The sequence below is a fragment of the Lathyrus oleraceus genome, chromosome 2 (genome assembly GCF_024323335.1).
Source record: "Lathyrus oleraceus cultivar Zhongwan6 chromosome 2, CAAS_Psat_ZW6_1.0, whole genome shotgun sequence".
Classification (NCBI taxonomy): Eukaryota; Viridiplantae; Streptophyta; class Magnoliopsida; order Fabales; family Fabaceae; genus Lathyrus; species Lathyrus oleraceus.
Window position 1 is genome coordinate 392,168,617 of NC_066580.1, and position 19,238 is coordinate 392,187,854.

Genomic DNA, 19,238 nt, shown 5'->3' on the forward strand with positions numbered 1-19,238 from the left:
CATCAGACATAGACAATAATAACAAAATAATAATTAAGCACATAGATAAAGTAGCAGATGAATCCAAGGTATCCAAGGTCTTGTATCAGATGAAGGCATAAGTAGAGGTGGCTCAGTCTCAAATGTTAGCATTTTCCAAGTCCTTTAGCACAGGGAATGTTGCCTAATTCTAAGTCCAAAAGCTCATATCAAGTCCAACAGTCCACCAAGATATTTTTTAGCGTTTTTATTGTTATTAGGTGTTGTTAGGTCCTAAGACCATAAACAAAAACAAAGACAAATAAACAATATATACAATCACAAGATATGGCTCAAGTGAGCAAAGTGAAAGGGACTGAAACATAAACAAGTTGCATGAAATGTAAATGGAAAATGAATGGTAAATGACTAAAATTTAAATTGCATAAAGTAAATGACTTGAAAGTAAAATCAAAATGAATAAGAGTTAGTCAAGTGTTAGTCAAATGTTAGTGAAGAGTTTTAATTTTGTTAAGTCATTCTTTGGAGAACACTCAACCATTCATTCACAAGTATGGATCCTTGAACCAAGACATCATCCATGAGAAGGGCTCTAACTTGGATAATTCAACAAGTATGCCACTAGCTCTCATGAAAGGAAAAAAGGCCAGGTCTCCACATAATGCCATGAAGAATGGGAGACTTACAATCTCACTTACAAGAATGATATGCCTTCTTGATCAAATTTAGCTCTATGTTAAGCATTCGTAATTGGACTTATATAGAACTCACAACTATCTGAGGTCGGGCAATAAAAATATAGGTGTTAATGCATGTTAGAGATTTGGTACAAAGAACCAAACTCCTAAAATATACCACACACTAAAAGAAAATGTGGGAAAGACCTATCTCAGTCAGACGTATGTTGATTCATCCGACACAAGGTCATTGATGATACAACTAGCATTTAGACATTAGATAAATCATTGGTCAAAGATGGATTAGGAAAGAATAGGGATGAAGATGAAGAAGGATGGGGAAATAGAATCCAAATTGATCACAGGAGGAATTTCATCTGATCAATACTATCCATTCATTTTCGGAGATGAAATGTACATTTCATCAATCCCCTAAATCCAATAGTATTGGTCAAACAAAAGTCAAATCAACCATGATCAAGGCCAATTAGAAAGTCAAACATCACAAGACCATAAAAAATGTCTCAACATAATTTTCAAGCATTTATTCAATCAAAAACCAATTTAAAAAAATGAATTAAAATGCATTTTAATTTGGTCAAAACCTCAAATCCCTTCAAAACATCAAACAAATGGCTAAGGGATTCATCTTAGGTCAAACAAGTTTAAAGGACCTTAGACAAAAAATTTCAAGATTTTTGGAAAGTCAGAAGTATTTTTAAACAATTAAAAATATGCACAAAAACATTTAATTCATGAAAAGTATCAGAATGAATCCAAAAAATAATTTTAATTCAAAATATGGAAGAGAAAAATATTTAAACATTTTTGGTGAAAGTCCCATATTTTTTGGATTAAAAATGAAATTATTATGAATTAAACAAAATAAAGGGATTAAATGAAAGTTCATAAATTAAAATAAAACTAAAAAAAACAAGGGCCATCAGATCTCGCTAATTAATTGAGGTGGCATATCTGATGGCCAAGCACGCGCTTCCATCATGTTCTGCAGTCAACTCGTGTACACGCGTGGTAATCAGGAATGAGGGCCAGGATTAAAACGTGGAAATGAGATCAGATGGCTTGGGATGTTCCAGCGCATCATCGGAGCCCTATATCTGGTCATCTTCTCCGGTGGACCTCACCGAACTGGTCCACCATCAACCACCACCAAAATAAAAAGTAAGGATATCATTTTAAAGGAAAAATGCTCAGGAGCTCGAATGTGGCCTCAATTTCTTCCAATTCCAAGTATATTGAAAGATACATGGATTTGAAATTTGAGGAGCATGAACTGAGTTGCTTCGATTTGGCCTCAAAGAAACTCAATCTTGTTGCCTACATTGGTAGGACTTCAGACAACCAATTATCAATCAAAATAGTTGAGAAATGAGGGAGAATCGAAGAAGATAAGTTTGAGAAAATTCACCTTCAGGTAGCTTCAATTTGACTTGATCTTGATATGAATTCACTTGGTTCTTCCTCCTCTTGCTTGCAGTGACCAATTGAGATAACAAAAAAGGCAATGAATCCTTGGAGTTTGAATCTCAAAATAGAAGGAGAAATTCAAACACGATTTCAAAGAAATCATCAAGGTATTCTATGGAGTAGGGTTCAAAAATGATATGGCAAGGCTTGGGTAATGTGTGTGTCCTGATCTTGAGGCAATGCAATGATATATATAGGCTATGGAATTCAGTTTTGCACCGTTTGAATTTTTTGCCAAAATTAGTAACATTGATGCATGGACGCATGGGCATTGATTTGGGCCCAAACCATAATTTAATTCCACTCTAATTCGTGCATAATGAATATTGAAATCATCACATGTAAGCATGCAAATAGAAATGATCACTTGAATTCAAAACTTGCCAAAACAAACCCAACAAAGGAACTATGCGCAAGCCCCTCAAATCTTGTCCAAATAAAGTGATCTTGGACTTTTTGGAAAGGTGCCATCAAGGGGAACAACTATGATGTTTAAAACCTTTCCATTTTGAGCTTTGATTATGATTAATTTTGATGTGGAAGTTGGAGAAATCAAACATAGTTAAACATTTTCTAAGTCCCAAGTCAAATGACCACTTCCACCTTGAATAACTTTTGTTATGAGCTTCAAATGGAAATGGTTCCTTCACAAAATTTGTATCTATTTTATTCCTATTCAATTTAGTCACAAATTTGACATTATTTGGATTTGGCATGAGGGAGGTATGCATTTTAGAAGTTTAGGAAAATTGCTTGTTCAATGGTAATGGCCCAAAATGACCTATAATGTTTCCTATTGGCACATGCCCTTACAATTAGAAATTTAAATTTATCAAAGAACCAAAGTTGGATAAGACATTTTGAAATTGATCATGAAAATTGGATAGCCTTCATATCATAAAAATTGAGCAAGTTACGTTCCTTGGAAGTTGACCTTCTAACTAGGGCAAAAACAAAATGACCTATAATCTTTCACCATAAAATTTGACTTTACAAGAAAAACTAGCTCTTGATGCCAACATTAAATTTGTTTTTAATGTCATTAGGAGTAACTTTTCTCTTGGAATCATTTTCATATGACAAACATTGTAGGAGATAGGGTCTAGGGAACCCTAGTTTTGACTAGTTGACTTACTCTGGTCAACTTCTTTGAACCAACTTGCAAACTTGAAGTTCTCTTGATCTTTCGGACTCAGAAAGGACCATATATGCATAATATGAAGTATCCCTTTATATCTTTGACCAATTGGGGAAGAAACTTGTTGAGGAAGACGACAAGATACCTAGATGAACTAGGGCTTCCAAGGCAAACAAACTTCAAACTCTTGATGAACTCTTGATCAAATTAACAAATTAGGAACATGGGGATTCATATATGATGTTAAGAACCAAATTGGATCATTGTTGGATTGATCTATTTGCTTTTAGGGTCTCAAACCCTAGTTGTGAGCTTAATAGGGCATAGGTGGATGGATACACTACCTATAAAAGAAAAAAAAACAAATATAGACATATTTTTGGTATTTTGGTTAGTAAACAGAGAAAACAAAGTATGATACAATCAAATGTGCTTGGTGATCTCTCCCAATACAAACCCAATGAATGAGGGGTAAGGAGGATGTCAAGGTGTGATCCCAAAGCTAATGCAAATGATGAGATATCATGAGGGGTCTTAGGGTCAAAATTGGGGTCTTACAAATCTGATTGGAAGTCAGCACATAAATATATACTAAACAAAATGTCAGGTCTCGAAGTAGTCAAGCATAAGAGAGAACCAATCATACCTCTGTATACCTTTTGTTCTACCTTAGCACTTACCTCATCTTTCTCAAGGATACATGTAGGATGCATATGAGTCTTTGACATCTTACGTCCTGTCATGTCAAACTTCTTCAAAAGTTCCTTGGTGTACTTGCTCTGATGGATGTACGTTCCTTCTGGACTTTGATTAACCTGAATCCCCAGAAATAACTTCAGTTTTCCCATCAGAATCATCTCAAACTTTGCCTACATAGACTTAGCAAATTCCTTGCATAAAGTAGCATTAGCAGAACCAAATATGATGTTATCAACATAAATTTGAACAACAAGTATATCATTTTTTAATGACTTACAGAATAAAGTTGTATCAAACTTCCCTCGGGTGAAATCATTTTCTAAATAAAAAGGTGCCTAGTCTTTCAGACCATGCTCTAGGAGCTTGTTTTAGACCATACAATGATTTCTTAAGTTTGAAAACAAAATCTGGATTTTTAGGATTTTCAAAACCAGAGGGTTGGTGTACATACACTTCTTCAATAATGTAACCATTCAGAAATGCACTCTTAACATCCATCTGATACAAGATGATGTTATGATTAACAACAAAGGAAATTAAGAGAAGAATATACTCTAACCTAGAAACTGGTGAAAAGGTTTCTATATAATCAATCCCCTCATGTTGACTATAACCTTGTGTTACCAGTCGAGACTTGCTTCCTACTATCTCTCCTTGTTCGTTCAGCTTATTTCTGAAGATCCACTTTGTTCCAATGGCGTGAGTTCCTTTGAGTCTTGGCACCAGATACCACACGTCATTTCTAGAGAATTGATTGAGTTCCTCTTGCATATCCAGAATACATTCTGTATCCAGAAGTGCTTCATCAATTGATGTAGGCTCTATTAGAGACACCAAATCTAGAAGAGTCTCTTCAGAAGGTTTGAATGAGGATCTGGTTCTGACAGGTTCAAGTTTATCTACCAGAATCAATTCTTTAGAATGTGAAGATCTCTGTTTGTGCCTTCTCAGAGGTGTCGGAGCTTCAATAACTTCTGGTTTAGGAGCTTCAGAGTCTTTTGCTTCAGCTTCTTTGGCTTCTAAAGTATTTCCTTCAGAACCTGAATAAGTTATCTCCAGATATGCAAATTTATAAACTAGCTTTGACTTTTCAGATTCAAGCTTATCATCGAATATGTCGTGGATTAATTCTTTAACAATATGTGTCTCAGTGTTGTATACTCTATAGCCTTTTAAGCGTTTAGAGTATCCTAACATGATGCACTTTTGTGCCTTAGAATCAAATTTTCTCAGATTCTCCTTAGTGTTCAACATAAAACAAGAACATCCAAAAGGATGTAAATATGAAATGTTGGGATTCAAATTCTTCCATAATTCAAAGAGAGTATTACCCATAATAGGTTTTATAGAGATCATGTTCTGAATATAACACGTTGTGTTGATTGTCTCTGCCCAAAAGTGCTTAGTCACATTAGTCTCGTTGATCATGGTTTCGGCCATCTCCTGTAGAGTCATATTCCTCCTCTCTACAAATCCATTTTATTGTGGAGTTTTAGGGCAGGAGAAATCATGGGAAATGCCATTTGTATCAAAGAGATTTTCAAAATCTTTGTTTTTAAATTCTCCACCATGATCACTTCTGACTTTTACAATTCTGAGATCCTTCTTATTTTGCATTTGGGAGCAGAAGGTAGAAAATACAGAATGTGACTCATCCATGTGTCTGAGAAATTTCACCCATGTTCATCTGCTGTAGTCATCAACAATGACTAGTTCATACTTATTACCATTGACAAAGGCAATTTTCACTGGTCCAAACAAGTCAATGTGCAGAAGCTCCAATTGTCTGGAGGTTGAAACAACATTTTTAGCTTTGAATGAGGTTTTAGAAAACTTTCCTTTCTGACATGCTTCATAAGGAGCATCTGAAGCAAACTTCAGATTTGGCAGGCCTATGACTAAATTAAGCTTATTTAGCAAAGAAATCATCCTCATACTAGCATGGCTCAATCGTCTATGCCACGTCCACTGCTTTTCATTTACAGACATAAGACATTTTACATTTTGATTTTTCAAATCATAAAGGCTTATCTTATAAATGTTATTCTTCCTCTTTCCATTGAAAAGAATTGAGCCATCCTTTTGACTGACAACTTTACATGACTTTTGATTGAAAATAATGTCATAACCATTGTCACTTAATTTACTTATGGACAAAAGATTATGCATTAGTCCTTCAACTAAAAGAACATTAGTAATGGAAGGAATAGTAATGATACCTACTATTCCGGAGCCAATGATATTCCCTTTCTGATCATCTTCGAAACTGACGATGTCTCTAGGCTTAAGTTCCAGGATTTGGAACATATGCCTTTTTCTCGTCATGTGCCACGAGCATCCAAAGTCCAGGTACCATGACTGGTGTCTCAACTCCACTTCTAAGTATATCTTCAACATGGATTATCTTGTCTTTAGGTACCCATAACCTTATGGGTCTTTTTGGGCTAGTCTTTCCAGAGTTCTTAACAAACTTGGGTTTCTGTGCAGAATATTTATACATGAATGCATGATTGAAATGAGAATAAGGTTTTGCTTTAGCCTTAGGTTTTAAAACAGTTCTATCTTTAGGCACAACACCATTTTGTTTCCTAGAAGGGACAAAATGGGATTGAAGAGCATTTGGTTTATTATCTTTTTCAGAATCAGATTCTTCATCAGAATTATAATCAATACCCCTTGTTTTGCTTCTGCTTACACCATAAATCATTGAAGTCATTAAGCTTCTATTCAGGCTTTTAGCAAGAAATTTCTAGAAATATTTTTCATATTTATTTATGATATCACCAGAACCTGTAGAGGCTTTTGAAATAATTTTCATCTCAGGTTTAAGACTCTTGCTTTGAGGCACAAAGTTGTTGTTTTTCAAAATAAAATTTTCTTCACTCAAACTTGAAAAATGTTTCTAAACATTATAGTATGCTTCTGATTCAGATACATGAATCTTTTTCAGATCCTTGTATTTGTCCATAAGCTTATGATAATTGTACATAACTTATGATAAACTAGATTCAAGTTCATAACGATAGAGTTCAGAAAATACCTCTTCAGGATCTAACTCAAATTTTGAATCTGATTGAATCGTTTATGCAGGACCTTATGTGCAAGCCATCAACGCCATGTTTTCCTGCTCTTCCTCAAAGTCGTCTTCTGAAGACTCTGAATCATCCCATGTCGCCATCAGACACTTCTTCTTTCATATGAAGTTCTTCTTATGCATGTCTTCTTTAACTTGGGACATTCATTCTTGAAGTGGTCAGGCTCCTTACACTCAAACAACATGAGTTATTTTCCAGCTCCAAATTTCTTGGATCCAGAAGTGAACTCAGAAAGACCACTTATCCTTTTTTGTCCTCTGAATTTGGCTTGCCTTTTCTTCTAGAGTTAATTTACGCGCCTGGATAGAAGAGACAACCCATCTTCTTCTTCTTATTCCTCTTCAGACTCTTCATTTGTTTCTTCTTGAATAACTTTCTCAGATCTTCCTGAAGAATTCAGTGCAACAAATTTTCTCTTTCTCTTGGGCTCGTCTTCCTTGAGCTCAATCTTATGACTTCTTAAAGAATTAACTAGTTCTTCAAGAGAATTATTATTCAAATCCTTTGATAACTTTAGAGCAATTACCATAAGTCATGATGATTTTCTTAACATGAGCAACAACAGAATACCCTTTGTCCAGAATCTTAAGTCCTACAACAAGAGTTTGAAACCTTGAGAACATGTTCTTAATAGTTTCCTCGTCCTCCATCTTGAAGGCTTCATAATTTTGAATCAAGGAAAGAGCCTTGGTTTCTTTGACTTGCGAGTTCCCTTCATGTGTTATCCTCAGAGAATCAAATATAGATTTTGAAGTATCTATTGGTGATCTTTTCATACTCAGTGTATGAAATAGCATTTAGCAAGATGGTTCTTGCTTTGTGATGATTCTTGTAATCTTTATTTTGTTGATCTGCCATCACTCTTCTTTCAACTTTATTGCCACTTGCATCTAATGGGTGTGTGTAGCCATCAACTACCATATCTCATAGATCAACATCGTGACCTAGAAATAAGCTCTCTATTATATCCTTCTAATAATCAAATCTATCTCCATTAAAACAGGAGGTTTAGCATTGTAGTGATCTATATCACTTGTTTGAGAAATTGGTGGTGGAATATTAGCCATGTGTTTCACACTAGATTTTATCTAACATTGTTAAGTGTTTGATAATCTTATAAAAACCAGAACCAGAGCTCTGATGCCAATTGAAGGTGGCAATAAACACAAGAAATTGAGGAGGGTGAACTTGGTTTCTAAAAAAGAAACCTTTTTTCAAAACCAATTCAATCAAAAAATAACACGAACAAGAAAAATAACAAGGTTATTTTTATACTGGTTCGTTGTTAACAAACTACCTCCAGTCCACCCTATCAATGTGATTTTTCCTTATCAACAAGGACTTAATCCACTATAACCGAAACTGATTGCAGACACTCAAAAGACAAACCGCCTTTGTCTTCTTGAGTCTATTTAACTAAAACCTAGTCACTTAAGGAAACCACTCAAACAAATTGAGATTTACAAGACTGTGTTTACAAGAGTTGCTTCTAAGAAAGCAGATTAACACAAGTTTAATACAATGGAATTCTCACACAATAACGAGCAAAAACTCTATGTGTGTTTACAAAAACTATACACGGAAAATATATACTTTAGCAAAAGCGTGTGTATAAGCATAAGCGTGAGCGTTAGCAATTGAGGATTAGCAGCTTGTCCAATCTTCCAAGTCTTCTTTATATAGGCAGTTAAAAGATCCCATGGATGGTATAATTGAAATAGAAAATTGTAGTTATCTCCTTTCATAACAGTTTGCATATGTCGCATCCGCGAAAAATAACCGGCGGGCTAAAACAAAAACAACACAGAGCCGCCACTGCGCGTTATTTATCCCAAGATAGGGAAAGGAAATGCTCAGAGAAACCTGGAAAAAGCATGGTCTCGCGACCAAAGAGAAAGGGTAAGGGAGTCGGTTACGCAAGGGGAAGGTATTAGCACCCCTCACGTCCGTCGTACTCGACGGGATCCACGCTCTAAGAAAAGAAAAGGTTGCTAAAACACCACACACACACGCACCGAAGACAACACAGATGGGGTTAAGAGGAAGAGAGGGCTCGCTAGGATATCGCATCCTATGCCTACGTATCTCGTCTGGAACGAGAATCAGAGCTGTCGTAGTTCGGCTCACGCACGCCAAACAAGACATACACACCCACAGGCAAACCTGGAACCCGAATGCCAATCGCTGGACTTACATCGGCTTCCGAACCAAACAAACACAATCAAGATGCGGACAGCCAATCGCTGGGCTTACATCCATATCCTGACACACAAGAAGATTAACAAGCAAACGCACACACAAAAAAAAAAAGTGCCCGGAGAGACCTCGCACGGTCTCCTGCCTACATACCTCGTCTGGAACGAGGATCAGGGCGATGTAGTTCCCCTGAAAGGGAAAGAAATTCTAGCCAGAAACCAAGGGGAGACACACTACCAGGGAGCCGTACTCGAGCCTAGTGTTATCATGCATCATTGCCCTATGTTGTGGTTTCTACCTACTTGCACAACAGCAAGCTAATCCTATCCAGGAAAAACAAGCATGCAAGCATCAATCAAAATAAAACAAACATTTCACATAGCACACACTATATCCAGTCGAGTGAGGCTCAAACAAGGGTGAACTGCCGAGGCAAGTCATCTGTACAAGGTGGAATTAGCTCTTAACCTTGCCATTGAGAGGCTAAGGTGAAGCTGATGAGAGGTGAGTGAAGATTAGACTTCACAGCTCTTATCCCTGTCCAGGGAGAGCTTCAGACAAAGGAGCGTGGGTCCAAAATGGAGGGACCCTTCTACGCTCAAGACTCTAACACAACTGTACAAAGTACAAGATCTTGGGTTTGTGTCCCAATGCATCAACACAGTGGTGTGAGCAGAGGGACGACTCAACAGAATAGCGGGGGATAGATTGCATATCCCTTGGGTTCCGCCAATTGCCTCATAGAGGTCTTTACCTGCTTGGCACAAAAGTAAACAATCACAAACATCGCCTCTTAAGGAGGACTTCAGACAGTTGCCTGGCTAAATAACAAGCCAGGTCTTCCAGACTACATGGAGACAAGAGAGTCTACCTCAACTGGTTTATACAACCAAGCAACAGCAAGCAAGTTCTCAAGGAACTAAAGCGACTAAATGTACCTGAAATCAATCAAGTATCATCAGTACTCAGACAAACCAACAGTAAACAGCAAAAGTCAACAGTCAATTTGTACAGTCAACACAAGTTAATGCACATAAGTGCAAGCCATGAGCTCAAACTCAAGCATCAAACCCTACAACACAAAGTCAATGTTAGTTTACAACATCAAACAAAACTCAATTTAATCAACTTGCAATTTTCTCCTTAAGGCATTTGCAGCTCAACCTGAAAATCCAAACCAAACATGAGAAACTAGACCACTAGGCCAAGCCTAGGGTCCAAAGGGGATGAAAAATCCAAAACAGCAAGTGAAAATTATCCAAAATCACATTCAAACAAATTAAAAGCAAATGCAATTGGTCCCATGCTCATATCAATCACCATTATCATTTTATGCACAATTTAGCATCAAACATGCAATTTGCAACTTCAAAAGACCAAACAGAACTATATCAATCAAAAGCATACCAAAACAATTCAATTAATTCCACAAACATTCACACCTAAATAGGACACATTCAATGTATAGCATGTCAATTTCCAGCTCAATTGGATCAATGGAAGTAGGGCAATGAAAATCATAAAGTTCAGACAAGTTCAAGCAAGCCAACACATGGTATCCAAACAAACATCAACTTCCATAAATCATAAAACAGTGACAACAATTAAGAAATGAATGGGATCAAAACCACAATGACCTATAATGTGTCTACAATCCACATGTCAAATGTTACACTCATCCAATACACTGAGAATTTCACAAACAAAATACAATCATGTGTCACACAATGTTACCAAATGAGCACACAGGGAAGAAAATATTCAATCAATTAGAAAATGCAACCAATAAATCCAGCAAAATTCACATGTAATCTTGACATATCAATGCTCAATCATGCAAAAAATTGGCTCAATCCAAGGTCCCTAAGCATCTCAAATAAAATCATGAAGTTGACCTAGCTTGGTGTGACACAAATTGTCATACCTCTAATCAAAAAATCATATCTCTTCAACCAAGTGTCCAAAAATCATAAACTCTACATGAAAATCACCATCAAGATGTCCAGAACACGCATAAAAAATTTCATCCATTTCTTTGAAGGCATCATCATTTCATGAAAGATATGGTAAGACATGTTCAAATGTGACACATTGAATCAATCCCTAAGCCAATTAATTTTCTACACATGCAAAAATTCCACAAAAATCATGATTAAATTCTACACATCACATGGAGTATTATGAAAAAAATCTCACCAAAATTGGATAAAAAATGAGTGAGTTATGAATTTCTAAAGATCATGCATCAAAATGCAAAGTGAAATGAAAAAAAGAAATGAAATAAAATAAATAATTATTGAATCAGTGGCATTTTTGTAATACTTAAATGCCAGGCCAAAACGACGTCGCTCCGTTTAGAAGCGTTGGCAAGCGCTCATTGGCCAGTTCACGCGCCAAACACAATTTGAAAGCCAGGCAAGAGAAATTCAGATCAAAACACGCGTATGAGTGTTCTTCACCAACATCAAATTCCAGAAAATTGAAGAACCACAAATCTCCACCAAAATTGGCAAATGATATACCAAAAGAATCGTCTCAACACGTACATGATGAATATGTAACTATTTTAACCTAACTCTAACTGTAGCGACGGGATCGAGCAAAAAAAAGATATGAACACAAAACTTCCAAACACGATTTCTCATCCTACACCTAACCAAATCAAAAACTAAGAGCATCATGTTCATCTACGTTGCAAGCTCTACAAAAGCCATGTAATAGTTTAAGCAAAGGAGAGTTTCGAATTTTGCACCTTATGATGAAGCAGTGATGAATCTGGATGTTTCCTCGAGCAAAAGCCAAAAACAGATGATGATTATGGATAAGGAAGTTGATTGGAACTCGTACTTTAGCTCAAGATCGCTTCAATTGCAAGAATTAGCAAAACTCCATGGATGAGCAACCTTTGGACAGTTGAGATTCTTGGAGGTTCTTCCACGAATTTGCCAAAACAGTTGCTCTTCAAGGTTTGTGGAAGATGAATCAAGAAGAATCAAGCAATTTGATGAAGAATTGGTGATGAAATCTTGAAAAATGCTTGATGAAATTTTGGAGAGTTTTTGAGAAAATGGAGGGAAAGTTTGTTGCAATTCTTGGAATATGAAATGTGATTAGCAAATTCTGTTACAGTTAACCATTTATACCTCATACTAATCCATCTCTTAATCTCAATTATCCAAAATTTGGAAGATTAGTGTTAATTGCATTTTCAATGAAAGTCCAAAAATGACCTTGCCAAATATTGCACCATGACAACTCATGACAGTTGGAACAAGTCACATTTTGCATTTGGAGAGTGTGGGAATTGGTTTCATATCCATTGGCCTTGTAAATCTCAATTTCACTATCTCACACCAAAAATGCACTTAAATCCACTTGAAAATTGACTTTTTGCCTTGGCCAATTTTGATGAATTTCGATCATACACCTTGAAAGTACATGTGAAATGGGGTTTGCTCACAAAAAGATCACCCAAATTGGACATTCCATGTGAAAGTTATGCCACTTTGATTATAGGCATTTTTGGAAAATGAATGGACCATAACTTGTCAACCATACATGGGAATTTAAAGTTCTTGGACTTTTTGGAAAGGTGAGAACAAAATCTACAACTTTCATGTTGGACAAATTTTCATTTGAAGCTTTTTTGGACACGTAATTTTGTGGTGAAAAACTTTCCATTTTGGGAAACTTCCATTACAAGTCACTTTCCATTTTTGGCAATTTTTGTCCTGACTTTATTTTCTTCATTCTTGAGCTTTGACATGTCAAATGAAACTTGTTTCAACATGAATGAAGTGTATCCAACTCTCTCCCACCTCCAAATCCATAAAATCAAGCACAGTTGACCACAGTTGACTTTTCAATTGATAGATGAATTTGGCAATGCACTGATCCATCTGAGCCCCAATTCTCTGATGAAATGGATCAAGGATGAAACCCTAGCCTCCATAAGCTCAATACAATCATGAAATGATCCCCATATCCATTGTAGACCCCATCTCCTTGCTATGCCCTGATCGGCCCAATGCAACTGATTAGGGTTGACCAGTGGTCAAAACCCTAATCCCAAGGTATCTTGATCAAACACTTGAACTTCTTGGATGATAACAAGACCATGATGATGATGATGTATCATTTCCACCAAGATGAAGCTCAATCTCCTTGAGAAATCATGAAACCCTAATTCATAGCCCAATCCTCAGATGGCTAATGATCAGTCAATAAAACCCTAGGCTGCATCATGACCTCTTCATCTCCGGATCAAGACTTTTGAGGGATGATTTGCACAATGTAACCACATGATATGCAATATGCAACGAGTAATGACCTAAAAATGATATGCAATATGCTAAGCTAGTCCCAAGAGAGGAGGGCAAATTTTGAGGTGTTACAGCTGCCCCTATTCAATCCACTATGAACCTGTCGATATGAATAGCCTCGGCTTTCAGATGATCAGGATGAAGAGTGATTGAATACCAAGAACAGACGAACAATTTGCACTCTGATGGGAAATAATTAACAATGCCTGTCAGAATCGGCGAAGAAACAATCTTGAAGAAAAAATCCGTCTGGAACGGAGAAAGTCGGCCTGATCACCGAAACAAAAACGTCGACCTGGATACCAAAATAAATGGTAACGCAGGGATAACCATGGCCTGAACACCACCTATCCGCTGGGGATTATTATTTCTCTTTCTTTTTTTTTTATGCTTTTCTTGAACCCCGAACTTTTCTGATAATCTCTCTCTTTTTTTTTATTTTCTTGAACCCCAAATTTTCTTAGCGCCAATGATCCCAGATCATTGCATTTGAACCCCGATACCTTGTTTGCCAACATAATGAACCCCATTCTCCGTTTGAACCCCAGTCGCCTGACGATAACTCGTGATCGCCAATGTGAACCCCAATCTCCAGAAAACACCTCGTGTCTCCTTTTCTCCATTTGAATCCCGCTCTCCAGAAAATGCCTCAACACTTCCTTTTCTCCGTTTGGACCCCGCTCTCCAGAAAGTGTCTCAGCATTTCCCTTTCTCCATTTGGACCCTGTTCTCCCATCTCTCGTGATAATTCCGCTGGCAACATCGGAAATAACACCAAACCACTCTGAGGGCGACATATCAGAGGGTACACCTTCACAAAGGAAGGTAACATGTGCATCTCTTCATCCGAAGACACCCTTAACGACCTCCACCGGCCTCCGCCGAAGTCTTAGGTGACACATGAACAGAAGACAATCCTACGGACCTCATCCTGGATATAATCTTCAACTCCAATCTCTATTTGGACCCCGATCTCCAGAAAATGTCTCAACATTTCCCTTTCTCCAATTGAACCCCGATCTCCATAAAACGTCGCAACATTTCCTTTTCTCCATTTGGACCCCAAAATCGCGCTGATCGCGTAACATCCTTTGATTTCACTTCCATCTCCGTCCGACGGAAAAAATTTCATCCAGTATCGCACTACTGGAGAACATGGCTAATCTGACATCAAGATGCTAAACTCCTCAGAGTAACATCTTCACCATCCGGCGAAACCAAAACTTCAAGCGGTAACCACGGCTTGAATTGCGCTGATCGCATAACCTTTCCATCTCTGCCCGACGGAAAAACTTCCTCCAGTATCGCACTACTGGGGGATACCTTTGATAAAAACATGAGGCTAAACTCCTCGGAGTAACACCTCTTCACCTTTGGGCAAAACCACTTCTCAGACAGTAACCACGGCTTGAGACTAGCTTATGCTTGCAATGATGAATGACTTTTTCTGCGTAATGCTCCATAATTATGGAAATGCTACGCGGTTTATTTTTCTATGCAACATGCTATGCTTATTCTACATGATGAATGCATAAAAAGTGTCCCCCTCAAGGGATTCTACTGGGGAACACGAGACACTCCGTTGAGGAACTCGTCAATACTCCGATTCCACCCTGTTGGGGAATAGCACTGCTGCTGGGAAAAGGTAACCCTTGCTGGGGAAGAACCTCCTTTGCACCCAATCCGCTCGGGAAACTGCTGGGGATAAGAACCACCAACACTCTGTGGGGATACAACAGTCTTCGACTTGCTGGGGATATCAATCCCGACTCTGCTTGGAGAACCCTCACAGATACCTGTCGACTTCACCGGGGAAATGCTCACAGATAGCTACGCTGGGGATACAGCAACCTCCAGGCCTGGCGACTGGGGAAGCATTGATTTGACACCTGCTGGGGATAACCATCCCGACCCTGCTAGGGGAAACAAATGCTACTCCGCTGGGGACGACCCCTCCAATCCACACATAGGATACACTGCTGGAGATATATTTCATTGAAACCCGCTCCACTCGGGGAATAGCAACCTTCAGGCCTGGCTGCTGAGGAGACACCGTTTTAAACCCGCCGGGGATAACCATCCTGACTCAGCTAGGGGATCCACAGACCTTGGATCTGCTGGGGAGTTAGCCCTCACAACTCTGCTTGGAGACTTAGCTGGGAAATGAGAAAAGTTGGTACAGAACACCCGTCGACTCGTCGAACCACGGTATCCGCCTCCCAATCTCGTATCAGCTTTCCACTTTTGAGAACTCCCAGACTCGTCTGGACCTTTTCTGCTCCATCATCTTGTATTCTCAACCGCTCCGCGCTCGACGAAGATCGAACTCCTGGGATTTATACAGAAATTTCAATTTTCCAACTTTGAAGAGTCTTCTTGATTAATTTCAAGGGTCCTCGGACGTCTTAACGTATTCTCATCGCTTCTCTACCCATTCATCCGTCCCTGATTGGACCCTGCGAGGAATTTCTACAGACTTTCCAATCTTCCGATTTTGAAGAGTCTTCTTGATTAAAATCAAGGATCGTCGTACGTCTCGACGTCTTCTCGTCATCCCTTCATATTCTTTCGTCCGTCCCTCGTCCCTGATTGGACTCCATAGGGATTTGCTTCGCCCACAACTTCCTCATCACAACCTGCAGGTGAGTGAAAATATCCAACAGTTCCTGCAAAATAGATCGTTAGATAAAATCGTGCCCCAGGCGTGTCAAGATTTCAACACTTGGGTCACTCAACCTTCCGAATAAGATTTCAAGCTTTCAATCTTATAAGCATGCATTGGAAGGGACCTGTATGTCCTAAAATGCAAGATTCTTTATCAAAATATCTGGATGTTCTTGCAATCAAAACGGTAACGAAAACAAAAACAAAATTATTTGACTGAATATGCATTTTATTGATTGAAAAAGTGTGGCTCAAATTGAGCAATACAAAGGAAGCAATTCCTGAAAAGAGGTAATTACGCACAAAAGGAAAAATCTATCCTAATGGCAATGTGAAACCCGTGATCTCATCGAGTTCCAACTCGGTTACACCCCATATGTCCTCAGACTCTCCATGCTTTCTGCCTTCTGAACAAGACGCTTCTGATTGAGCTCTACCGGGTGTTATCCATGATGCTTTAACCAAAGCGAACGATCATGCCGGACGCAGTTGTTCGTTTCAATCCTTCTTTTGCCTGGACCGCCCTTTCGGGTTTTCAGTCCACCGGGATACCCATTTTTGCCCAAGTCGCCTTTTCAGGTTTTCGACTTGCCGGGTGTACATTCTTTTTTTTTTTTTTTATTTTATCCCTAATTTTTGCCCGAACCTTTCTTTCTGTTTTCGGTTCGCCGGAATGCCCATTTTTGCCTGGACTATTTTATTCTTTTCGTCCAGCGGGTCTTTTTATACGAAGTATTTTTTAACTGCGTCCGCATTCACAGGGGATGGAAAATCCTCGCCATCCATGGTCGTTAGCAACAAGGCTCCGCCAGAGAAAACCTTCTTGACCACGAATGGACCTTCATAATTCGGCGTCCATTTGCCCCTTCGATCATTTTGAGGAGGAAGGATCCTTTTCAGCACCATATCACCCACGTGATACACCCGAGGTCGCACCTTCTTGTCAAAAGCACGCTTCATCCTTTGCTGGTATAACTGCCCATGACAGATGGCTACTAGCCTCTTTTCTTCAATTAGGCTCAACTCTTCATACCGGGTCCTTACCCATTCAGCCTCTTGCAATTTCACGTCCATCAGGACTCTCAAAGAGGGAATCTGAACCTCAACAGGTAATACAGCCTCCATTCCATATACCAAAGAGAAAGGAGTTGCCCCAGTAGACGTCCGCACCGACGTTCGATACCCATGCAATGCAAACGGCAACATCTCATGCCAGTCTTTATAGGTTACCACCATCTTCTGCACAATCTTCTTGATATTCTTGTTGGCTGCCTCAACCGCCCCATTCATCTTCGGACGATAGGGAGAAGAATTGTGATGTTCAATCTTGAATTCCCGGCACAGTTCTGCCATCATCTTGTTGTTCAAATTAGAACCATTGTCAGTAATGATTCTCTCAGGAACCCCATATCTGCAAATGATGTCTCTCTTGAGAAACCTGGCAACGACCTGCTTCGTCACATTCGTATAAGAGGCTGCTTCTACCCACTTGGTGAAGTAATCAATAGCCACTAATATGAACCGATGCCCATTTGAAGCTGTAGGCTCAATCTTCCCGATCATATCAATGCCCCACATAGCAAACGGCCATGGAGACGACATTAAGCTCAACGGATTTGGAGGCACGTGCACCTTGTCAGCATAAATCTGGCATTTATGATACTTCCGTACGAAATTGAAACATTGGGCCTCCATTGTCATCCAATAATAGCCTGCCCTTAGCAGCTTCTTCACCATCGCATTCCCACTGGCATGGGTACCGAACGATCCCTCGTGAACCTCTTTCATCAATTGGCTTGCTTCTTTATCATCAACACATCTGAGCAAGACCTAATCAAAATTTCTCTTGTACAAAACCCCATCCTTATTCAGGTAAAACACCATGGCCAACCTCCGCAGAGTCTTTCGGTCCTTCTTCGATGCTCCCTCAGGATACTCTTGAGTCTCTAGATAGCGCTTGATATCGTAATACCACATTCTCATCATCGGACGCTGTATCAACAGCAAACACATAAGCCGGTCTATCCAGACGACCTACTTCAACACTGGGGAACTGATTCCACCACTGCACCTTAATCAAGGCAGTCAGAGTAGCCAAAGCATCTGCCAAAGGATTCTCCTCTCTAGGCACATGATGCAACTTCACCTTGGTGAAAAACGTCAACAATCTCCTCGTATAATCCCGGTATGGCACTAAATGAGATTGATGCGTATACCATTTTCCGTTAACTTGATTTATCACCAGAGCTGAATCTCCATATATGACAAGGTTCTTGATCCTCAAATCAATCGCCTCCTCAATCCCCAATATACAAGCTTCATATTCAGCCACATTGTTGGTGCACTCAAATGTTAGCCGGGCAGCAAAAGGAATATGGGATCCTTTCGGCGTAACCAAAACAGCACCAACACCGCTTCCATTCACGTTAACGGCCCCATCAAACATCAGAATCCATTCGGATTCAGGGTCAGGCCCCTCCTCCTGGATTGGTTCCTCACAATCTTTCGATTTGAGAAACATGATGTCCTCATCAGGGAATTCAAACTTCATCGGTTGATAATCATCAATAGGTTGCTGAGCGAGGTAATCAGACAATACACTCCCCTTGATCGCCTTCTGGGAGGTATACTGTATATCATATTCTGTCAAAATCATTTGCCATCTCGCAACCCGTCCGGTCAATGCTGGCTTCTCAAAAATGTACTTGATTGGATCCATCTTGGAAATCAACAAAGTGGTATGAACCAGCATGTACTGCCTCAGTCGGCGAGCAGCCCAGACCAAAGCACAGCAAGTTTTCTCGAGCAGTGAATATCTTGTTTCACAGTCGGTAAACTTTTTGCTAAGGTAGTATATGGCATGCTCTTTTCGACCAGACTCGTCATGCTGCCCCAATACACACCCCATAGACCCCTCGAGGACTGTCAGGTACAAAATTAACGGTCTTCCCTCCACAGGAGGCATCAGAATCGGAGGCTC